We start from the raw sequence: 26347 nt of genomic DNA, 5'->3' as shown, positions 1-26347 counted from the left end.
GCCTTTACATACACAATTGAATATGTTCTTGCTTTTAGCCTTTTACTAATATGAATATGAATATGAATATGAATGACTAAATACTTTTATCTCACTACGAATCTTCACATGTTGTTGACTTATTGTGTTAGGTTAATTGTTTTTGTCTAATTAATTTAGAATAAATTCATAACCTGTAATAGTTGATTATTTAACAAAAAATAAATTATGATTTGTAAACGTGTTTACGAATTTATAAACAATTGGATTGGATGTGTTAGAAATCAATTGGTTGATAGCATGTAGCCCTGAAGTCGGGAATATGGTTGTTTATTCGTGAACAAGTTGTTTCTAAGTCTTTTCATGTCAAAACCAGGTTTGTTGCATAGTTGGATAAGTATTGATAACCACAGGAATTAAAAAGCCTAACGTTTTAGTACTTGGTCATTTTCACCATATGTATATCCAGTCTTTTGGGTTTACAGGGCATTTAACATCCCTAGTATTACTTTACTATTTATTAAAGGAAGGAGCATTCGTAACTATATAGAGTTTCCATAACTTAAGTTGTCGTCTTATTATGATAGGTTGCATTGCTAGGAGGAGTTATACCAGGGTTATCTCCATTCTTATTAATTTAAACCAGTATCTGTTTTGAGTTTGCTCTATGTCTAGTTTTTCTACCTGTAATTAATTTCTTTATTTAGTATTTAATAGATTCTAGACAGCAATTAAAAATCATTTTTTTAAATAATTTACAAGATACATTTGTCACAATTTATATATCAAAACACAATGTGAGCCCCAAAGTAATATTTCTTATCGTAGTAAAACGTGCGGCATTGGGATCACATACCGGCTCTACAGTCTACATATTTAATCGATTTAACTAAAAGACCCCCTATATTTGTCAAAAACTATTAACAAATTTCAAATGTATTTATGTAACTATAACGACTGAGATGATGTGTCAGACTGATTCTACAAAAAACATAGAGGAGACTAACCTTAATATTCAGCTGAAAACTTCCGCGACGATAACCTAAAAAAATCCCCAATTGTTACAAAATTTGCGCCTAATACGGAATGCCCATTCAATAGGTTCATCATTTCAACATACCAACTCACCAAAGAGACATGGTTGATACTTGACTTTTACACCAAGGATGTTGAGGCACATGTCTTTATGTTCTTCATCTATGCGTAGTATATGTAGTTTGGATATCATAAATTCATGCTATATATAATACAAATTCGCTATATATAATACAAATTCATTGGACCTCTTAAATTTTAAAAGTTACAATTAACCACGCAAAATGTACAACACACAAGACATTAAATTATGAAATTCCAGGGCACTTTTGTCTTAAAAGTAGTTACAATTTTAGTCCTTCAACTTCAATCAGTTTTTGTTAATTTATATCATAGTTACATTTTTAACCTTTATTCTAAAGAAATTACGTTCACGTCTTTTAACCGGCCGTAACGTTTTCACACGTTTATATTTTTTTTAAAAAACTAATACACCATAAAAATAAACATTTTATTCTTTTTAAGTTGAGTATGGTATTGATATAATTTATTAGAAAACTAACGTCTTACGTGATTATCAATTGTACCGGCAACGGGTCGCGTGAGTTCGGCTAATGGGTCAAGACGGATTAGGGTTGGAGAAGGTCGATACAAGAATGGGTTAATTTGGTTCAGATCAAGATGGGTTCAGGTCGAAAGGGGTCATGTCAAAACAAGCTATGGTTTAAAACGATGTTGGGTCGGAACGGGTTTCGCGTTAAAACGGGTTAGGTTAAAAAGTGGTTTATATGAAATTACTGTACATTTCATCTTTGCTTCTTGATTTTTTCCACCGGTTACGCGCGTTCAAATATTAGTTACGCGCATGACATTGATTATGCATACCGAATTGCTTGTGTATAGGTGTTGTGTGACCTTACTGACACCAGCTACGCGTTCGATATCACGTTAAGCACATACCATCGTCAGGAAACGCACGTATCATTGTGTGGTTATGGGCCTATTGACACCAGTAACATTTGTGCGTACTTGTTGCATCGTGTGAGCACTTGACTAGTGTCGTAAGGTTTACTTTCCTATTGATAGGATAACTAATAACACACATGATGAAGCATGCAAGGATCGTCTATAGACTAGAAAGAAAAAAAAATGGTTTCAAAAACTTTGATATAAGGTAATTATTATCTAAATAAAGGGAATTAATATGATGTTATTTAGGTATGTCTGGTAGTTAAATGGGACATTCTACGACACGATCTATAATATTAATTTATGTTTAATATATTATTTAGTTTTTTTATTATATGTTAACTAGTTTTTATCCCCCGTATTACGGGGGTTGTTTTATATTGTTTGTTCTAATATTTATTTATTTTTTTAATTTATAATTTTCTTATTGTATGAAAGTTAATAATATACTTATAGTTTGATGATAAATTGTTTCATAAATAAATGAGATGTTATAACCCGGTTTAAAAGCTATATGGTTTTGATGAGACCCAAGACCCGTTTATATTTTTTACTATGAAGTTGGTTTTTAAATTATAAATAATATTTAAGAAAGTTAATAATATACTTATGGTTTGATGAGACCCAAGACCGTTTATTTTTTTTACTATCAAATTGGTTTTTTAATTTAAATAACATATATATCTTTTTTAAAATAAATAAGATATTCATTTTTAGTATATCCTATTTTATAGGATTTTTACATAAATAATTTGGTGAGAATAATTTTTAATTTAATGAGATGTTATAACCCGTTTAAGAAATATCTGGGTTTGTTAAGACCCATACCCATGAATTCGGGTTAAATGCATGAGAAGCCTCCATTTAAAAATCAAGCAAATCTGGTGACTCCATAAAAAGGGGGAGCGACCACATCGCGACACATAGGATTTTTATGTCTTCGTTTATATATATTATAGATTATGTTTTTTTATTGTTTATCCTTTCTTACTTTTATTTTTAAAGATTGGTTTTCCTATATATTATAATTTTTGTTTAAGAAAAAGAATAAGAAAATTAATCGGAAAAGTGTCTCAAGTTTGGTTTTTGTGTTATATATTTGTGGGCACTCGGGAGAGGGGAGGGGGGTTGAAATTGTACTAATTTTGACGTTATTTTACTAATTTCGTGACGATGTGATCATATATAGTGTATATATGTGTGGGCTCTTGGGGCATAAATGAAATTGCAATAATTTTGATGTTATTTTACTAACTTCATGAAAATAACGTTAAAAGTGGTGGAAGATTAATCAGGCATTATGTGGTGGTGTGTTCATAGCCGAAAGACAAGAGTGCATGCCCCACTCGGCTTATGGTTGAGTGCTATGTGCCTTATGTCAAATGCTTGATGCTAAGTCGATAGGGGAAGTTAAGTGGTTAAGTGGTAAGGTGAGCAAGATAGATAGATGGCTAGGTGTCTTCAGACACGTATATAAATGCATGTAGTGGTTGTATGGTAAGTTGCTTGATTAACTAGAACTCACTCAGCGTAGCTGACTTTTAGTATGCACGCAGGTGAGCAAACTAAAGAGTCGGCATGAGGATGGCACATGGCATGGATTGAACGGCTGGTATCTGAAGATGGAAGAAACGATGTTTTAAATATGATATTTTATGTTATGGTTTTAAAGAAAAGATTAAATGTTTTGTAATAAACGGTTAAAGTTTTATATTCCGCGAAAGTTTTAATTAACTTTGATTTGTAAGAACTGTGTTTATGAGTAAATCTGACGTTAAAGTGAGGCACCGGGAACGAGGCCTTACAAGTTGGTATCAGAGCAAAGTTCGAGAGATTTAAGCATCCTACATGCTTAGACTCGAACAGAGAATGAGATTTAAGCAAAAAGATGGCAGTTCAAGAATGCCATGTGTCACTCAAACAAGCTCAGTAAAGGTAAAGCGTATGGTTAGATAATAAATGTTAATGTTATCTTGATTGCTAGAGAAAGGATATGTTAGTGGTATGGACATGATTTCTTGATTGTTTGATTGATTAATTGTTTAAGATTAGAATCAGCACAAATAGACTCATAAAGGGAAGTGTATAGGACACGGAAAGTAACGTGATCAGCTAATCACAACTGGCCACTGTTATTGCCTGTTAGCCTTACTATCCTTGTACTAAATAATACCTTGAGTTATGACGTTTGTGTTTTCCCTTTTAGAATACGATGGCTGGAATGGGAGGAAATGTGGGAACTGGAGACATTGTGAGAGCTGGAGGTCGCGCTGGATGTCGTGGTAGGCCTCGTCGCGTCCAACGACCTTCGGTGGAAACAACTTCTAACACCGGAGATGAAGGAAGCGCAGCTGGAGGAAAGCAGAACAACAATGAAGGGGTTCAACTGGATCCCGCAATTCAAGCAGCTATCGTTCAAGCTGTAGCCGCTGCTGTGAAGAACTTGAACCCTGAAGGGTCTGCTCGAAGCCGTGAAAGAACTGCTGAAGGGGCGGGTGGTGATGGTAGGAGAGAGGAGGCAAGAGAGAGGGATGCCTCGAGTGGGGTTAAATATGTGAAATCCGATGACAGGAAAAGAGGCCGAGGTGGGTGCAATTATAAGTCCTTCAAGGGATGTGACCCGCCGAAGACGCAATCGCTACCTTCAATGGATAACCGCCATGGATAAAATTATCCGCATCAGCGAATGCCGTCCTGACCAAGCTGTGGGTTATGTTACTCAATCATTCGGTGACGAAGCAATGTACAGGTGGGAGACGGTTGAACAGAGGAAAGGTTAAGAGGAGATTAGGGCAATGAAGTGGGATGATCTGAAAGAGTTAGTGATGAAAAGGTTTTGTGCTGATGCCGAGGTTGAAAGGGCCGAGATGAAGTTTCTGAATCTGAAAGCGGGCAAGATGACACATCGCGAGTACACCACAGAATTCAACCGCATGTCTAGGCTGGTGCCTGACATGGTGAACACTGAGGCGAAACGGACCAAGTGCTACGTTAGGGGGCTTCCCCAGAAGGTCCGAACGTTAGTCAAGGCTAACAAACCTGCTACTTTTGATTCTACAGTTGAGTTAGCAGAGATGGTTTATGATGATCTGGCGGCGGATGATGTGGAAGTTGAAGATAAGGAAGGAGGGAAATGAACCAAACAGTCTGAAGATGTCATAGAGTATACAGGGAAGAAGACACGAAAGATTGCAGGCAAGGAAACATGCAAAGTGTGTGGGAAAATGCACTTGGGAGAATGCAAGGCTGGTCCGAACCAGTGCTACCAATGCGGGAAGAAGGGACACATCTCTCGTGAATGCACCGAGGACCAGAAGTGTTACAAGTGTGGTAAGTCGGGTCACATAGCTAGGGATTGCAAGGGAACAAAGGCGTGAGGTGCGAAAGAGTAAAGACGTAGGAAACTGCAGAAAGGAGCGCTCAACGAAGGAATAATTACTTATGTAATAGTTTTATTTCGTTTCAAGTATGATTGCCTAAGAACTTGTTTTGTGTTAAGGTTTAAAACTTATGCCTATCTATGACGTGTAATATATTGGGTTTGATTATGAATGGTTATTTATGTTATAAATGTCGTTTAGACAATGGTGTTAAACGATATGAAACAAAGTCCATTGGAAGGACGGGATGAGACTTGGTACATTGAGGGCCTCATGAACAAGCTACCACGAATAGCTAAAATCCGTGAACGTCGCTCGGTGACTACAACGTCAGGAGGAAGAAGGATAGCCCAGAAAACAAAGACGATTCAGCAAGTGTGTGAATATTAGAAGTGTTCCCCTTACAAGGAATAAGCTAGGTTTCGGGGACGAAACCTTTTTAAGGAGGGAAGACTTGTAACATACTAAATATTATAATGTTAAATTATAATATTAAATAAAGATTTCGTTAAGTTGACGTGTGTTAAATAATTATTTTAATATTAGATAAAGAAAGTCGTGTTAAGTTATTGGGTGTTAATATTTAACTAATATTAAATATAGAAAAGATCATGGGCTTAGATTAATTAAGGTGGGTTAAAGGGTATGGGCTTTAGGTCCATGGGCTTTAAGAGGTATAAATACTCCCTTAAACCATTCCAAAACCCTAACTCTCATTTCATTCCACCCTTTCCATAATCTCTACACACACATATTGCTATAAATCGGCCAAGAGAAAGAAGAAGATTCGAGACCAAAAGAACATTATTTTGTATTAGATCTTTATTCCACAAGATAGATACAAGATTTAAAGACCATAATCAAGCTAAACGAGACCAAATGAACCCGAAAAGGTATGTTTTTTATATTAAATTTTACGTTTTTATAAACGTTTAGCTTTGAAACTTGAAACAATAGTAGATCGGGTCTAAACGAACATTAAAGTTGAAAACTTGGTGTTAAAATGGAACTTAACGAACTCGTACTATGAACGGCTCATTTAAAATGAACCCTAGATCTAGTCTTGAACATTTTAAGCTTAAAAGATCCGAACTTTATGATTTCCCAAGTCAAGTCTTACCCGGAAATGATCACGAGAACGCTTAAGGGGAAAAATGGCTTCATGTTAAAGGTTCATATGTTAAATAAATAATAATAATAATAATAATAATAATACAGTGGTTCTAATAATAATTATAAGCGAACAGTGGGTCTAAGACTCAACCCGTGACCCGCATATCGTCCGAAACCCATCTGCCCAGCCCAAACTTCATCCCTGTTACCTACAATACGCTGAACACACAAACTCGCTTACACTCGTTCGAATACAAGTCACTCAATCATTCAGCTAATTCGTGTACAAGGTTAATCGCATACACCATGTTCGATTACATTTGGAGTCGATTACATTGCCTAATTGATCTGATATCACTCGATGACTAGTGTAATCGATTACACTATTAATTCGATTACAGTAGTGGGTCGATTATACGATGAGTCGATTACAATCACACTCAATCCCATGGACAGCTCGATTACAGTTAGACAGATCAATCAGTTTAGTTCAGATACAACCCATCGATTTCATTGTATTCCTTTAAACCATAGACTCGATTACAATACTGCATCAGTTACAAGTAAGCAAACTCGCATACAAGCTAAATCGATTACATTGAAACCCGATCACAATGGGTTCGCATACATTGGTAACCGTATAAAATCCCATCGATTACATTGGACCATCGAACACAATTAACCTGATCTCCTTATATCGCTTACAAGCAAGATCGATTACAATAGAACCCGATTACACCTTGGATCTGCTCATGCGACTCGTTTACATATACACATAAGACTTGCACACGATCAGAAACTCGTTCCCTTGGACGGCTGTGTGAAAAACAAAGAAACGAAGGAGGAAGACGAAGACCTGAGGGTTAAAAGGAGTTCGGGCTGCTTTTTCTATATCAACACTCGGCCCAGTTGTGAGCTCTTGGGCCCTTATCAGCCCAAAACTTGTTTTTCGGTCTGGCCCATATTTTAATAAACCAAAGACTGATTCTGTTATCTCGTTAGCAAGCCCGATAAATATAATGAACCAATATAACTTAGTTAACCCTGGTTAACACCGTTAATCAAGTTAGAGAGTTGAACCCGAGTGCATATACTTGTAAAGACATAACCGCTTACATAAGGTTATACATGGATATCCACATGCATAGGGTAACCCGTGTGTCGTATACATACACATATACATATATGCTCGTAAACACACCTGACGGTATACGAGGAGGGACGAGAACTCAATAAAGAAAAGAAAGAGAGAAAAGAATATTAAAATAATGGAAAACCTATTACCTTAAGATTTAAAATAAAATCTAAGTAAATGCAATCTAGACGAACCATTAGATTACACTAGACTTAGCCATTTTGGCTAAAGATCATATAGGACGAATTTTAATACGTGTAATTTATAAACAGTTAGCAGGGCACAGTTAAAGAAGGGAATAACGATAAGCGGAGAAAGAATCAGGATTCAGGTGAGTTTCTAGCCCCATTCCTTGTTATGTTTTCGGGGCTGTGTGCATACTCGACGTGAAGTGTGAATACACTTACCTTAAGTGGTAAGTGTATGCTATAGATGATATATAAGTTAGCTATTATTTAATGCATGTCGGTGCATGAACGATCTTCGGATATTGCACGTATCGTCAAGGAGAATGATTTCCAGGTGATTATTGGTGTATATGAATGCTATAATGTGATTTGCTTATTACGTAAATAATGTACTGATAGGAAGTGTGTGATATACAAGTAGAAGTAGAGTGTGATAGAAGTGGAGCGGGGTTAGTAAGAGTGGTAGTGGCATGACGTGAGTGCGTGGTAGGGTAAGCCTATACGTGCCTCTGTTATTAAGTGGCATGACGATAGTACGTGGGAGGAAAAGCCTCTACGTGACTTCGTTAAATAAGTGGCATAACGTGAGTACGTGGGAGGGTAAGCATCTATGTGCTTTCGTAAACAAGTGGCTAAGTCGATAGGGGAAGTTAAGTGGTTAAGTGGTAAGGTGAGCAACATAGATAGATGGCTAGGTGTCTTCGGACACGTATATAAATGCATGTAGTGGTTGTATGGTAAGTTGCTTGATTAACTAGAACTCACTCAGCGTAGCTGACTTTTAGTATGCACGCAGGTGAGCAAACTAAAGAGTCGGCATGAGGATGGCACATGGCATGGATTGAACGGCTGGCATATGAAGATGGAAGAAACGATGTTTTAAATATGATATTTTATGTTATGGTTTTAAAAAAAAGATTAAATGTTTTGTAATAAACGGTTAAAGTTTTATATTCCGCGAAAGTTTTAATTAACTCTGATTTGTAAGAATTTTGTTTATGAGTAAATCTGACGTTAAAGTGAGGCACCGGGAACGGGGCCTTACACAATCGGTTGATGGTTGAGTGCTATGTGCCTTATGTCAAAGGCTTGACGCTAAACTACTACTGAGTCGGGGGTTTCATTGAAAATAGTCTCTCTTTTCCAACATGGCAGAGTAGAGGTGCACAATAAACTAGAACCCGGAACCGGAAAACGCGGAACTGGAAAACGCGGAACTGGTTTTTTAATACCCGAACCCATACCCGACCCTACCCGTTGCGAATAGGGTATGCAATTCAGTACCAAAACCTGTACAAGAATTGGACCTGATTTGTACCTGATAATACCCGAAAACCGAAACCAGGTTTTTCCAATACCCGAAACTGGGTTTTTCAAACATATCTATACCGAAATATAAAAGGAAAAAATGCCACTAAAAAGTGCAACCCCTTCAAAAATCCATTCTATACCAAAAAAAAATCCAAAAAAACCCCAAAAATAAGGGTTTGTCAATACCCGGAAATAGGGTATTCAAATACATGGTTTTAGAATACCCGGTTCTATACCCTACTTGGACACGATACATAGGGTACGGTTTTAGAGGCAATGCCCGGACCCGAACCCGATCTTGTTTTCCAATACCCGGCCATACCCTAACCCGATTCCATACCCGCAACCGGGTAATTGAAAACCCCGATTAGTGCACCTGTAGGTCAGAGGTAATGCTGTCTACTTCTTACCCTTCTCAGCCGCTACCATGGCTTTGCTAATGGTGGGATATACTAACTACGATGATGATGATGTATTTATGTGTTAAAGAATTTACATTCAGTGTCGTAAGCCGATACCTAAAGATTAGTGTCGGTTTGCCATTGCAATGCACATTTTTTATCATTAAGTGTCAACATTGTCGATTCAGACAAATTCGTGTTGGTTCGTCGTCACAACACGTGATTTTGTTGTTTTACTGCGTTTTTTTAAATATGTTAATTTGTCCATGTATTTGGGTGGTAAAGAAATTATTTTTTCGTTTACTTTTGGTGTCGTAAGCCGATGCCAAAAGCATTCACGTTGGTTCATCACTGCAGTGAGTGCTTTTCTTAAACAAATTAATTTATTTTTTGTATTTTATGGTTAACGAACTTAGTTTTGTGGGTTTTATTTTGGAGCCGTAACCCGATACTAATTGAATTAACGTCTATTTTTAGCCACAATATGCCTGTTTTACCAACCGACTAGATTCCGTTTTTAATGGTTTTTCTTATCATAAGTTATACGAGTGTTAATACCTGGCGCAACGCGCAGGGTTGCTACCTAGTTTATACTAAATAAACGGTGTTTCCACGGGAACCGACAAGATGGTTCTGTTGTGTGACACCACTGCCAATACTTATGTTATACATATAATGACACAAATTAAAATCTTAGGATAATACTTATAAGATAAAACAAATATTATTCCAACAAAACATACTAGTTTGTTCTGGCCACATCAACTTGCATTTTGGGTGTTTAACAAATCAAGATCAAGTTGCAGCTGTTGCGATAAAGTGCTCGTGAACAACCGCTCCAATATCCATTCGATCCTGTGGAGACTTGTAAGAGCATTGCGCTCCGATGTTTACTAATGAAATTAGGCTCTTTTCATTGACATCCACATTCAGAACCGGTCAAGCGGGTCAAGTTATTCAAAAAGGAAAACAAAAATGAGAATGATGAAAATGATTTTTAGAAAAAAAAAATCATTAAAAAATTTAAAATAAATAAATAAAAAAAATCATAACTAAAAATTTAATTAAAAAACGAAAAAAGTAAAAACACAAAAATGTTTCCACCGTCTTTCTCGGTCTCAAAATAAAAATAACACAATGGTAAGTGAAAAAAGTCGTGTCTTTAATTTTATCATTGTGTTTTGTGTTTATTTTCGTCATTGATGGTGTCTTTTTTTTATATTGTGTTACATTACTCAACATTGTGTTATATTTTGTTCGCCATTGTGTTATATTTTGAGATATATTGTGTCTTTTTTTAGTTATAATTGTGTCTTTTGTTCATTTCGTTATTGTGTCTTTGATCACACCATTGTGTCTTTTCGTCAATTTTTTTGTATTTTTTTAACGATAATGATGGCGAAAACATTTTTGTTTTTTATTTATTTTTTGTTTTTTATTTATATATTGAGTTATGATTTTTTTACTATTTTTTGGAAGTTATTTTTAAGGAGTTTTTTTTTGTGTGGTCAATAATCTTTCTCACACTTCTTATTTTTTTCTCCCTTTATATTTTAACTTTACCCATATAACATATACACATATGTAGAGAAAAGATCCAATACGCTAATGCCTTATCGTACAATACGTACGCGAATCCCGTTTTTCACGAATCGATCCATGAAATTACATTCCAGCATCTCGGAATCGACAATACATATCCAATTAATCATTGGTTCCCCGAAAAAACAGTTTTGGATCGTTAATCGATCAATTTTTTACTTTTTTTCACGAAACCCGTTTTTGAGCGTTTTATGAGCTAGGTTTTTGTGAGCGTTTTATGAACGTCTTAGGTTTTTGTCTTTGAGCGTCTCGCGTACATATCGTACGTTAAGACATTAGCGTACAGTAACAGAACCCCACATATGTATGTGTATAACATCAAGTTAATGCAAAAAAATTATCTTTGTGTGACTAGTGCGAGAGATCAAATGAACCAATCACAAATTGTCTTTTCTTTTATGATTAACTAGTTTTTATCCCCCGTATTACGGGGGTTGTTTTATATTGTTTGTTCTAATATTTATTTATTTTTTGAATTTATATATTTTTTATTGTATGAAAGTTAATAATATACTTATGATTTGATAATAAATTGTTTCACAAATAAATGAGATATTATAACCCGGTTTAAAAGCTATATGGTTTTGATGAGACCCAAGACATGTTTATTTTTTTAACTATAAAATCGGTTTTTTAATTATAAAGAATATTTATGAAAGTTAATAATATACTTATGGTTTGATTAGACCCAAGACCCGTTTATTTATTTTACTATCAAATTGGTTTTTAATTAAAATAATTTTTAAAATAAATAAAATATTAATTTTTATTATATCCTATTTTATAGGATTTTTACATCAATGATTTGGTGAGAATAATTTTTAATTTAATAAGATGTTATAACCCGTTTAAGGAATATCTGGGTTTGGTAAGACCCATACCCATGAATTGGGGTCAAATGCATGAGAAGCCTCCATTTAAAAATCAAACAAATCTGGTGACTCTAAAAAAAGGGAAGCGATCACATCGCGACACGTAGGATTTTTATTTCTTCGTTTATATATATTATAGATTTTAATGCAAAGGGTAATTAGTAACAATTATTTTCTTTATTTAGATAATAATTATTAATCTTAATTAGAAGGTTACATAATTATATTTTTAACATTTTTTTTAATTTAAACTCCATTTATTCTAATTAAATAAATAAGAAAATATCTCTCTTTTATTATACAAAATTCAATAATGTTTCAAATCAGAAAATTATCGAACCTTATATTTACATCATACATGACATATTTATATCCCACATAACATATTTACATACTATATATTTACACAACATTTGACCATATACAACATATTTACACACTATATATTTAACATATTTATACAATTACACTAGCTATACATCATACAACATTCAATGCATATAATAGAGTAAAATGTCATTTTTGTTCATGTGGGTTGTCAAATAATGCGAATTTAGTCCAAATAGTTTATTTTTTGTATATGGATCATCCACGCTTCCCAGTTCTTGCCAATTACATCCAAATCACTAACTCCGTTAATTTAATCGTTAATTCAGGCGTAGACATGTCTTTTCACTATTTATTTATTATAATACTTATTTCAGTGAACTGCGGTTTTCGTTCATATGCTTTGTCCAAATCTGCGGTTTTAGTCCAGTAGTTTCAAATTTGCAATTCTCTTCCTTATGGTTTCATTTCACTTGCAATTAAACCCGAATTTATTAATCTCGTTAAGTCAGGTCATTAGCCCATTTGTGTGCCCCTCACGTGACGACCACTTTTGTCGTTTTTCTCCCCAAATAAATCTCAGTCCTAATTTGCAAGCCCACTCACGTGAAGCGCTGAGGTGCAATTGGGGAGAAAGAATAAAAAAAGGAACAAAATTGTCTCTCACATGAAGGTTACACTAATGGGTTAAAAGACCAGACTTAGCAAGATTAGTGAGTTCGGGTTTAATTGCAAGTGATTTGAAACCATAAGGAAGAAAATTGCAAACTTAAAACTACTGGACTAAAACCGCAGTTTTGTACAAACCATATGGACGAAAAACGCAGTTCACTGAAATAAGGACTATAATAAAGAAAGAGTGAAAATGCATGTCTAACCCTAACTTAACGATTAAATTTAACGGGGTTAGTGATTTGGATATAATTGGCAATAACTGGGAAACATGGATGACCCATATGTAGAAAATAATCTATTTGAACTAAATTCGCATTATTTGACAAACCACAAAGACATAAAAATAACATTTTACTCTAATAATAATAATTCATGTGTGCTAAGCTACCCTTCTATGTAGGTTTACCCCACTTTTGTGTCTGCTATATAAGTCATGTGTTCAAAACTACTATTTTGGGTAGGTTTATTCCAATTTGGTGTTGCTTATATAATTCAACCAAATCCTCTTATTTCATAAAAGTTTGAAACTTAATTATGATGCAGACGAGATTTGAGGGATTTAACTAATAACATGAGTTTGAAACATTAATATAAAGAATAAAATACCATTATACCCTTAAGCTATGTGTAGTGGAGAGACTACAAAAATGAGTCGTTTTGTGTCATGCGACGCCTAGTCAGCAAAGATTGGTTTTGTTTTATGTGTGTAATGGTGTTGTAGCATAATATATATATATATATATATATATGATGAGTATCATTACAGAACCCTTAAATTATTTAAGAACTTGAAGGAACTCTTGAAAACTAACGTTTTTTATAAATTTTTTTGTATGTTAGTGTTATTTGGGTGTAGTTTTATCACTATTTATATCTATATTTACGATTACAATTATGAAAATTAGTTTTTACACATATCTGTTTTTTTTTTGCATATATGTAAATTTGTTATTACATAAATTTTACACATATGTAAACTTGTGATTTATATATGTAATCAAAAATTTATATATAAAACATGATAAAACTATTCTCAAACAATGTTAATATATGAAAAAAATTAAAAAAATGTTTGGTTCTTATGAGTTCTTTGAAGTTCTTAATTTTTTAGGAGTTCTCAAATGATACTAACCCTATCGATCTATATATATATATATATATATATATATATATATATGGTTAGTTTCATTTAAGAACTCAAAAAAAGTTAAGAACTTCTAAGAACTCTTAAAAACCAAATATTTTTTATATATTTTTTTATTTAATAACATTACTTGAGAGTAGTTTTATCATGTTTAATATATAAATTTTTTATTTACATATATAAATCACAAGTTTACATATGTGTAAAATTTATGTAATAACAAACTTACATATGTGTTAAAGAAAATTAGATATGTGTAAAACCTAATTTGTATAATTGTAATCATAAATGTAAATATAAAAAGTGATAAAACTACACTCAAATAATAATACCATACAAAAAAAATTATAAAAAACGTTAGTTTTTAAGGGTTTCTTCAAGTTCTTAAATAATTTAAGGGTTCTGTAATGATACTCATCCTATATATATATATATATATATATATATATATATATATATCACACACACATAATAATTTAATAATAATAATTCCAACAAACAAGCCGGCGACAAAAACTAGTCGCCCGGCCCAATTTCGCCAATTTTGTCGCCCCCACGGGCGGTGTTCTCACCCCTACTCGCCCCTTATCGCCCAAATTTGTAGCCCACTACACATGACCTTACACGTATTATATGCATTTAAATGAGACAATTACAAAATTGTCATCTTAAATATAGGCAATATATCAAACACAATCAATGTTTACAATTCACTTCTTGATACAATTTCACTTCTCACATTAACCATTTTTTATGTGTGTGTATTGAATTTGGGAAGTTTTCTCAAAACAATTGCACTAGTGTAATACCTATAAGGTTATATGTTACACCAACCATTCTCAAAAAATAGCAAAACAGATGAAGATTAAAGAATTCCATGTCTATATCAACTCACAACAAGTAGCAAATAAGGTGAATTGTCAATACGAAGCGAAAGAGCCAGCAATGAAAAAGATGAGGAAGTATAGAAAAAAGCAAGGTTGGAAACGTGGCTAGGTGGACCCTAAGTGGCCAGCTGTGAAGTTAGGTGTACTCGGGATTTTTTGGAGTCAAAATAAGCAGTGGCGGAGCCGAAAATTTTCTCTACGGGTTTGGGAGTTTTTGACGCTTGATTTTTTTTTTCGGTGTCAAGCTTTTGGCGCACACGGGTCGGGTCATGTTGGATAAATATACTACCGTATAATGATCATAACAAAAGTGCATTATCAACATTTGATAAAATATAAATTCATTTAAATAAAAGCTATTACATATTATAACTGTTTCATATGAGTTTTGATGTTTTGAAAATGTTTCTTAACATTTTCAATGGCGGCTTTTAAAAAGAACCATTTTTCAATATAACAAATGAAAGCATCACTAACATTGTTTTTTCATAGTTATCAGAAGCATTAGGCGCATAGGCTTCTCCGAGGGCCTAGACACAAGACGCTAAAAAAGCGTGGGCCTCAAATAAATATAACACAATTTAATAAAAATTCTAAAAAGTATTTTGTAATAGAATATATCACTTGTGTGGGATTCACTAACAAGAGCTTATTGTAAGTGTCCAAGCTGCTGGATTAACAATTCAATCTCTAAAAGCAACATACATTTAGTATAATTTAAATATACTAGTAAAAGTGTCTGCGCGTTGCAACGGGGACCCGACGGCATTTGATTGGGCTTGATTAGACTCATGCGTCGTGTAAATGAAAAATGATTAATATCGTTGAGTAAAAAACGAAAGGATTTTGATTAGAGTTTGATTTAATGATTTAACTTTGAACAAGACATGACTCTATGACTAAATGGAGGCGTTTTTGACCGCATTATGTATTAACGATTCAACGTTTGTTCGGAATCACCAATGGGTCGGTTCCGATTGTGTTTTATCTAGCAGGAAATCCGCGCGATGCTGCGGGTACAACAATTTGTAACGCGGTACTCGTTTATGTTAGTTTATCAATCATCTCGTGATATATTGTGAGGCTGGTGTAGGGGTATGGTACTAAAACCCGGTTCTACGACCCTGAATCTATTATGTTTGGCCTATTTTATCGCATGGACTAATACAATGTTATTGGGCCGAGGGGGTTTTGTGGAGGTAACCCTAACTGGGCTAGGCCCATTAGGGTACCATGATGGTGGCCATGAGACTCTATATAAGGAGGTCTCCACCTCCTTATCATAGGGGATGCTCAGTAAGAGCCACCACCACTTTTTGTGTCTGTGAACAAGAAATCCTCAGGATATCTTAGCAGTCGCCTCCACACCCCCGAAACCATTGCAGGTCTCGACATTGCAGGTCGCCGGCGCAGCCGCAGAAGAAGAAGAAGAAGAAGATCAAGACGTGGTTCGTTCATCTCGAAAATCCGTGGAAACATCGTCATGGATCAGGTAAGATTCATTTCGTGCTTCGACATTTTGGCGCCATCCGTGGGACGGCAACGAACTGCCCTTCGATCTTCATCTCGGCTGTCAGATCTCTCCCAAGAAAAACGCGGATCTGGAAGTTTACAGAAAAAGGCTTCAAAGCTTGTTCTATTTAAAGCTCAAAAAGATCCATAGATCTAAAAAGAGGCTTCCAGATCTGGGCAAGAAGGAAAATCCGTAATTCGAATGATCAGATCTCCGAATCTGTGAATCTGTGATTCAGGATCTCCGAATCTGTGATGGTTTTAAATCTGCTCCGAATCTTCAGATCTGTCCAGATCTGATTTACAGATCTAGGTCTAGATTACAGACCTGGATTTTAGGTCTAAAGTTGCAGATCTGACTCTTAAATTGCAGATCCAGAAGTTACTAGACTTCCGCCGCCATGTACGCACGCCCGGGGGTTCTCACTCCGCAGCCGTGCATGTGCCGCCGCGGAAACCACCATCTGGGTTTTGCGCAAGAGACCTTCGCCATGCACACGCACTTGCGAGTCACCACTCTATCGCCGTGCATGCGCGCATCAGGCTACGCGCCAAAACTTCAAGGTTGGGAATCCTCCTAATATCCCATATGGCTACGCGCCAAGGTTGGGAATCCTCCTAATATCCCATATGGCTACGCGCCAAACTTCAAGGTTGGGAATCCTCATAATATCCCATATGGCTACGCGTCAAGGTTGGGAATCCTCCTAATATCCCATATGGCTACGCGCCAAGGTTGGGAATCCTCCTAATATCCCATATGGCTACGCGCCAAACTTCAAGGTTGGGAATCCTCATAATATCCCATATGGCTACGCGCCAAGGTTGGGAATCCTCCTAATATCCCATATGGCTACGCGCCAAACTTCAAGGTTGGGAATCCTCATAATATCCCATATGGCTACGCGCCAAGGTTGGGAATCCTCCTAATATCCCATCCCATATGGCTACGCGCCAAGGTTGGGAATCCTCCTAATATCCCATATGGCTACGCGCCAAACTTAGGGGTTGGGAATCCTCAAACCATATGTTCACGCATCACATATGCTCACGCATATTACACATGCCTACGCATCACATGCTTACGCATCACATGCTCGCACATGTCACAGTCTACACGCACGCGCACGCAACATCTGCGCGTGGCGCATAACACAAAACCAAAAGTCTACGCGCACGTGCATGCAACATCTGCACGTGGCGCGTGACATAAAGTAGCTCGTAAGCCGCCTCACGCGCAAGCTCCACTATTATTACAGCTCATAAGACGCCTCGCGCGCAAGCTGTTATTATTCTTACAGCCCGTAAGTCGCCTCACGCGCAGGCTTTTTTATTATTCACACAGCTCATAAGACGCCTCGCGCGCAAGCTGTTGTTATTCTTACAGCCCGTAAGTCGCCTCACGCGCAGGTCTTTATTTTTCACAGCTCATAAGACGCCTCGCGCGCAAGCTGTTATTATTCTTACAGCCCGTAAGTCGCCTCACGCGCTGGCTTTTATTATTCACACAGCTCATAAGACGCCTCGCGCGCAAGCTGTTGTTATTCTTACAGCCCGTAAGTCGCCTCACGCGCAGGCCTTTATTTTTCACAGCTCATAAGACGCCTCGCGCGCAAGCTGTTATTATTCTTACAGCCCGTAAGTCGCCTCACGCGCTGGCTTTTATTATTCACACAGCTCATAAGACGCCTCGCGCGCAAGCTGTTGTTATTCTTACAGCCCGTAAGTCGCCTCACGCGCAGGCCTTTATTATTCACAGCTCATAAGACGCCTCGCGCGCAAGCTGTTATTATTCTTACAGCTCGTAAGTCGCCTCACGCGCAGGCCTTTATTATTCACAGCTCATAAGACGCCTCGTGCGTAAGCTGTTATTATTCTTACAGCCCGTAAGTCGCCTCACGCGCTGGCTTTTATTATTCACACAGCTCATAAGACGCCTCGCGCGCAAGCTGTTGTTATTCTTACAGCCCGTAAGTCGCCTCACGCGCAGGCCTTTATTTTTCACAGCTCATAAGACGCCTCGCGCGCAAGCTGTTATTATTCTTACAGCCCGTAAGTCGCCTTACGCGCTGGCTTTATTATTCACAGCTCATAAGACGCCTCGCGCGCAAGCTGTTATTATTCTTACAGCCCGTAAGTCGCCTCACGCGCTGGCTTTATTACTTTCACAGCTCGTAAGTCGCCTCACGCGCCAGCTCAATTATTATTTTCAAAGCTCATAAGACGCCTCTCGCGCGCAAGCTTTATTACTTTCACAGCTAGTAAGTCGCCTCACGCGCCAGCTCAATTATTATTCTCAAAGCTCGTAAGACGCCTCTCGCGCGCAGGCTTTTATTATTCTCAGCTCGTAAGACGCCTCTCGCGCGCAGGCTTTATTATTCTTAGCTCGTAAGTCGCCACTCGCGCGGGCTCTATTATTATAGCTCGTAAGTCGCCTTGCGCGCCAGCTTCATTATTCTACAAGCTCGTAAGCCGCCTCACGCGCCAGCTTCATTATTCTACAAGCTCGTAAGTCGCCTCGCGCGCCAGCTTCTTTATTATTTTACAGCTTGTAAGCCGCCTCACGCGCCAGCTTCATTATTCTACAAGCTCGTAAGTCGCCTCGCGCGCCAGCTTCTTTATTATTACAGCTCGTAAGACGCCTCGCGCGCCAGCTTCTTTATTATTACAGCTCGTAAGTCGCCTCACGCGCCAGCTCAATTATTATTCTTATAGCTCATAAGACGCCTCTCGCGCGCAAGCTTTATTACTTTCACAGCTCGTAAGTCGCCTCACGCACCAGCTCAATTATTATTCTTATAGCTCATAAGACGCCTCTCGCGCGCAAGCTTTATTACTTTCACAGCTCGTAAGTCGCCTCACGCGCCAGCTCAATTATTATTTTCAAAGCTCATAAGACGCCTCTCGCGCGCAAGCTTTATTACTTTCACAGCTAGTAAGTCGCCTCACGCGCCAGCTCAATTATTATTCTCAAAGCTCATAAGACGCCTCTCGCGCGCAGGCTTTTATTATTCTTAGCTCGTAAGACGCCTCACGCGCAGGCTTTATTATGCTACAGCTCGTAAGACGCCTCTCGCGCGCAGGCATTATTATTATTTTAGCTCGTAAGTCGCTTCTCGCGCCAGCTTCATTATTATTATAACTCGTAAGTCGCTTCTCGCGCCAGCTCCATTATTATTATAGCTCGTAAGTCGCCTCACGCGCGAGCTTCATTATTATTATAGCTCGTCAGTCGCCTCGCGCGCAGGCTTTTATTACAACATGTCACCATCATGAAGAAAGCCTCTCAAAACTCAGACAATAAAGACAAGGCCAAAGAAAAGGGGAAAAAACCGCCTCACACCTTATAAAGTCCAGCGCTCCACCTAGACGCTTGCGCGCCCAGGAGCAACACTGGACTTGGGGGGGCTTGTAGGGGTATGGTACTAAAACCCGGTTCTACGACCCTGAATCTATTATGTTTGGCCTATTTTATCGCATGGACTAATACAATGTTATTGGGCCGAGGGGGTTTTGTGGAGGTAACCCTAACTGGGCTAGGCCCATTAGGGTACCATGATGGTGGCCATGAGACTCTATATAAGGAGGTCTCCACCTCCTTATCATAGGGGATGCTCAGTAAGAGCCACCACCACTTTTTGTGTCTGTGAACAAGAAATCCTCAGGATATCTTAGCAGTCGCCTCCACACCCCCGAAACCATTGCAGGTCTCGACATTGCAGGTCGCCGGCGCAGCCGCAGAAGAAGAAGAAGAAGAAGATCAAGACGTGGTTCGTTCATCTCGAAAATCCGTGGAAACATCGTCATGGATCAGGTAAGATTCATTTCGTGCTTCGACAGCTGGTTTGAAGGCAAGGTAAGCCTCGGTCACCGTCCAATACTTGTTAACTAAATAGTGATCTTCTGGTGTTTCAAGCATGACTCGTTTAACTTATTAGTAAACAAAACTGATCAAAACTGTTTAGGAAACAAGATAGAAAAAATCAATTACTAAAACGCAAAAGCGTGCCTTGCTGCTTAAATTGAATATATCAATTAACACTCATGTATTAAGTGAGGAGGCAACATGTATGCATGTGTGTTCTTATGTGACAATATCCTATCATACCAAGACAAGTTCAGCCTTCATGAAGAATTCTCAAAAGTTTTTAGTTTTTTTAAAGCATTCACATCTCAGCTAAGACTATATTATAAACCACAGATGAAATTTTCACCCAAGTTTTATGCAGTAACAAACTAAATTTCATGATTTCAACTAATAATCTAATATAAAAAAATCAAAACTGTCAAATAGTAGTAACATGTTCAAAACACGATGATAATAATAAAAAGAACATTTACCATAGCCTAGGTGTTATGGAAACTTGTCTACATGTAAAAAAAGCAATATATGTAGAAAGCTAAATGAAGAAAAAATCACAAAAACCAAATCTGAAAAAAGAAATGCTATGTTCATATTTGAAACACATGTTGAACAATGTCAGTATAAGCAAATATCTAAACGTGAATAGAAGCATTCAAATGATTGCATTCATGCACTCTACTTGTTACAAAAAAGATTGTATTTGAAACATTATCAAAAAGGTTGCTCCAGGTACTTGGTTGAAACATTATAATAAGACTAAGCTGCCTTCAGAACTGAGCGAGCCACGTGCCCCCGAATTGATGATCGCAAAGCATAGAAACTGCAAGAAATAGAAGGTAAATGCCCAAAGTGATCGGCTATTTAAAGGAATCACGAAGCTCCAGGTTCAATATATATGATCCGATAGTGATCGGTTGCCAATTAGTTTCAAGAGTCAGGTTATGCATTCCAATTGCATCATCTCCTTCGTAATTCTTAAATGAATTCCAAGTGATGTATAAATCAATGGCAAAAAAAAAAATAAAAAATTAGGGCCTGGAATAAAGCTTATAAATCTAATACAAAACTGAATCGTTTAACCAGCCAAACAATTTTATCAACTTTAAATTCTTAATACACATGAAATATTTTGTGGAAAACGTTAAAAACCAAATCAAGCAAACTGTTTTCCCACGTTTTGATTTGTAAAGTTTCAAACGTTTTTAGCAACTTACTACTTACAGGTCTTGTGTTGACCCGTCACCCATCACACAACCCACCCATTTTACCAGATATAGAGAAGATTGGATGTATAAGAGCATACATTATCAGGTGCAAACTTTTATTTTCTTTTAGTTGACTCAGCAAGCTCTGTCTTCTTTTTGAGTCATTGTTAGCCAATGGAGGTCGACATGGGTTTGACCCTTTCTAATATGGCTAGAACCTAACATCATAAACATGAGCACAAATTGATAAAAAAAAAGTGATGTGAACTCATGCCAACATCATCAAAGTAAATAAATCAGCTGTCTTGGAAACCCTTTGACAACAACACAATTAATCTTATAAACTCAATACCAACATTATTATTTCTTTGTAGACAATGGCACAAACCAATCTCACTTTTACAAATAAATCTTCCAAAAAAAAAAACTATTATAAAATTAAATAGGATACATAGCCGTTTATACCTCTTGATCACCCCATTCATATAACTTAAAACACACAATTATTTAAGCAAATGTTAGATTTCACATTTCAAGATTAAATTAAACTCTAAAAAGTTCGCTAATGAAACTGAAGAAGCGTGTATCGACTTACTTGTATACAATCAACGTTCCTCGGGTACGAGTATGCTATATCACCGATGGTTTTCCGAGATACGGGTTCTTCCACCTACAAAACGAACAGCACCGTGAGCTTACCCCTCAGAAAGGGACAGAGGGGTCCTCTTTGGGGTAACCCTCCGGTGTGAGAATCAGATATTGTAGGAGAGGATAATCAGGATGTGAAAATGAGTAAATGATTTAGCATATATTTTCTTGCCTCTCTCTCACTGTTGAGGTGGTGTGGTATTTATAGTATTAGGGTTTCCAATGATTGGGCTCAGACCCAATTAGGGCCTTTTTGGCCTCCTCCTATTGCTTCGCGCCACGTGTACTTAGGACACATGGTGCTTTTTCATTGATTATTCTCTGACCAAGGTATTTCACCTGACCCATGTGCCATCACGTGGTGGCACATGGGCTTTGCTGAGTTGTCCACCCTTCATTGGCAGCTGTCAACATCAGCACATTCTTTATTCCTTAAAAGATACATTCTGGAAGGTTGCCTGATGAGTACAATCATGGTTGTCCTTATCCTGATTTGGATTAGACTATTGTCTCATTTGTTGTGTGTCGCTTACGCGCGGCCTTTATGCGCCTATCCTGGGGATGCGCAAGGTCTTCTCTTTATTCTCACACTAAATGTGTGTGTTGTGTGCATATGTGATATGCGCAACGCGCAGATGTTTCATGCCCTTGCGCATAGGTTTTGGCTTTGTGGGTTGACCCGCCTCGCTTGCGCTTGCGCTTGCGCATATGTGATATGCGCCACGCACAGATGTTTCCTGATTTCAAGCCTCTTGTCTATATCATGTGGGTTGACCCGCCCCGCTAGATGTTAAGGCGGGTGCATACCCCTTCAAGCCCCCCCAGTCTAATGTGTGTCTTGTCTCGCGCGAGCGAGGTAAGATAGATATTAGACTTAATAGTTTGCTTTTTCAATAGGGCTTATTTTTTCGTTTTCTTTTCTTGTACGCGCGTTGCGCGAAATTCCATCCCTTTGGTTAAAACGAATCGTCAATGCACGTGGTTGGTTGGTGTTGACATGCATCAGAGATGGAGACGTTATGTGTCAGACCTTTCGTGTGCTCGAGGTGCTACAGTGGCTTTTCACGTCTCCTCATACAGTGTCAGGAACACGTGTCGCGCTTATGTTGACCTACGCCTGCGAGTGGGGGCGCGTGAGCGTAGATCTGATTATTACTTGTTTCTCTCTCTTTCTCTTGGGCCTATAAAACCAAACCTTTTGAACGGTTTTTTCTTCATCTCCATTGTCATTTTCAGAGCTCTTGCCTATCATTTATATTCCGATTAAGAGCTTTCGTCTTTGTCCCTGAATTCCGTGCTTAAAGTAACCATATTATTCGATTCGCAATTGTATGTCTGATAACCCAAACACCACAATTTCCCCTAGTAAAGGCCGTGTAAAATCAGTGGTTATGTCTACTTTGAAGAAAACCGACAAGGGTACTCGGGTTGCCGAGGCCTCGTCGGAGGAGGGATGGAAGAACAAGGCGGTGAAGAGATGGGATGAGATTCCCTGCAAGTTGAAACAACCTGATTTTGATAATCTCGTCGCCTCTCAGGGTTTTCTCCCTGAGTATGGTTGTCTGCTCCCGGCGACCGGGCAAATGGCGGCGGATCCTCCCGCCGGCTATATCTCTTTATATTCTCACTTTTTCACCCAATGTAATCTTCGTCTTCCGATGACGAGGTTTATAGGTGCGCTCCTCCAATTTTACGGGATTCATATATCTCAAGTCCATCCCTGTGGATTAGTGCGCATGACTCATTTTGAGTTCATGTGCAAAGCTCAGCGCGAGGAAGCGTTGGTGCGCATGACTCATAAAGACACCGTATATAAAAACTAAATCCGTCTAAATAAACTTCAAATTCGCAAAATTAGGTCAGAAATTAGATTAAGAACATATATCCTTTGAACACACACGCAAACAATGCTATGCATAACATACAAAAACATTAAAATGGACAAATAAAAAGTTATAAAAGTTCAGACCGGTCTAAAAAAGACTCCTTGTAGAAAAAGATACACCTACTTTTTTCTTTTCTGTTCTTGTATGATAAAATCTCACGTCTTGAGAGCAGACTGGCATGCCTTCAAGGTTTCCTCAGTGTTAGCCAACTTCATATTGGTTTGATTCAAATCGTTCTACATAATAAGTGAACAGACTATTTTTATTACACTAAAAAAATAAATAAAAAACAACAGCAATGCAGTCGATCGTAAGTATAGTTTACCTGCGTAGATTTAAGTTACCGTGCTTCCACGAAGCAACTGACCTCCCTTCTGCAAATACGTTATCATGTCTGCTATGACCTACTAATAGAAAAGATTTACAAATGCGTTACATATAGTCTTAAACTCCACTAAAATGACTTTAGTTTTCAAAGTTAAAAAACACAACGTTGTGACATCAAACACATTTTTAAATATTAATAAAATAAAAAGTGGGTTAGAGACATTCTCTCCACTGTTTTGTTTTTCAGTTTCCCAAGCTTCAACCTCACTTGAAGTCACCGATGACTCCTTATACGAGGCGTAAACATCACGGTTCAAAATCCCAATAGATAGAACCAAATTAGCATGGGCTGAGTCAACCTTAACTGAATGCACTTCTGTACTATTCATCCAAGCTGCAATGACATTGTTTTAGACAAATGTACAATAAATAAACTCGAATAATGTGTTGCCAATGGTATATTAAATATATGGCAACGCATATACAAGTCAGAATTAACAATCCACATTCCAAATTGTAAACAACCACACAGTTTAACTGCTTCAATACGGTTACGTCCACCTACAATATAAAGCATTGTTGTATATTGGATTTAATTGCCTCAATGAACTAATATTATACAAAAGTAATAATAATAATAATAATAATAATAATAATAATAATAATAATAATAATAATAATAATAATAATCTTGATAGCATCCATGCATAAACATCGACAGTAATTGTCAACATCAAGCATCTACAACTATATTCAAATTTAATTATGCTTCAAATTTAATCAATTAAATACCTAGAACAATAATATGGTAATACTTGGGCTATTTATTCAATTAACGGAGGAATTAGATTTTAACTAAATCCAAATGAAATATATAGATTACATTATCAACAAATTAACAATCCCCAAAATTAGTATGTTATAGAGATGGATTTGTAAATAAACCGATAACATGAACAAAATGAGTACCCGCAATTGATTACGATCAGCACCTGCAGTTTGATTTTGCTTACATTGATTTCATGAAAATTTGTTTCAGTTAAACCTAATTTGGTGATCAACGCAGGGCATGGAATGTTTATATCGTTCAATCAACCCTTGAATGGCATCTAATTAATGCATCTAATGGTGATCAACGCAGGGCATGGAATGCTTTTATCGTTCAATCAACCCTTGAATGGCATCTAATTAATGCGTCGACCAGGGATTGGGATTTATTGTATAGCTGAAGGCGGAGTAATTGAACACAAGCTTAATTAGGGGTTTATTACATAACTGAAGGAAGGAGGAGTAAGGTCACCGGAGTATTGAACGTAAAAATAAGAGTTTTACAACTCCTAATACACAATGTACAACTATACAATGCATCTGCCCTAAAAACACACAGCCCGCGTATCCCTCATTCAAAATTCAAATAATCTCAAAAGAATCTGACATTCAAGTTTTGAAATCATCCCAACCAAATCTCACCTAAATGAAAAAGCAGATCTAGAAACCCTAAATAGAATTCCCACATCTATTAATCAATGGAGCTGTGTTCTACCAGTTCCCAACTATAGCGTCAATTAATGATTCCTAAAGAGAACCCTCTCGGCGTTGTATACTCCAAGTATTTACTCCTTGTTTCTCCCTCACATGTGCACTATTAAGATATTATTTGCATACTATCTAACGATTTGTGATGGATTAATCCTCAGTTTCTTAAGGTTGAGCAATCCAGAAGTTGTTGAATCGATTGACCTAACAAAGCGAAAAATCAATTAGGTTTTCATTCTTTTCTATGTTTTTATTGAATTATACTGAACAAAAATTTAAGAAATTTGAAAACTAACAGGTGTTGAGACACGGTGAATAACAACATCATCTTCATATTAGAAAGTCTTTGG

General features: G+C 37.1%; 2 long non-coding RNA genes across 2 annotated transcripts; both read right to left on the bottom strand.

The window, feature by feature from the left end:
• Window positions 1-20849: 20849 nt before the first annotated feature.
• Window positions 20850-22157, bottom strand: LOC143578304 (uncharacterized). The gene is made up of 2 exons (XR_013143237.1): window positions 21699-22157; window positions 20850-21215 (listed from the first exon to the last, which is right to left on the bottom strand). It is a non-coding gene; the product is annotated as an uncharacterized LOC143578304 (long non-coding RNA).
• A 2080-nt stretch (window positions 22158-24237) lies between these two features.
• LOC143578303 (uncharacterized) lies at window positions 24238-25574 on the bottom strand. Its single transcript, XR_013143236.1, has 3 exons — window positions 25431-25574; window positions 24460-24855; window positions 24238-24370 (listed from the first exon to the last, which is right to left on the bottom strand). It is a non-coding gene; the product is annotated as an uncharacterized LOC143578303 (long non-coding RNA).
• Between the last annotated feature and the right edge of the window lie 773 nt (window positions 25575-26347).

The sequence above is a fragment of the Bidens hawaiensis genome, unplaced genomic scaffold, assembly GCF_021521415.1.
Source record: "Bidens hawaiensis isolate Kalapana, Puna unplaced genomic scaffold, B.hawaiensis_p1.1 tig00029123_1, whole genome shotgun sequence".
In the NCBI taxonomy this organism is placed as follows: domain Eukaryota; kingdom Viridiplantae; phylum Streptophyta; class Magnoliopsida; order Asterales; family Asteraceae; genus Bidens; species Bidens hawaiensis.
Note: the sequence above shows the minus strand (reverse complement) of the source record. Positions and strands in the feature narration are given on the sequence as shown.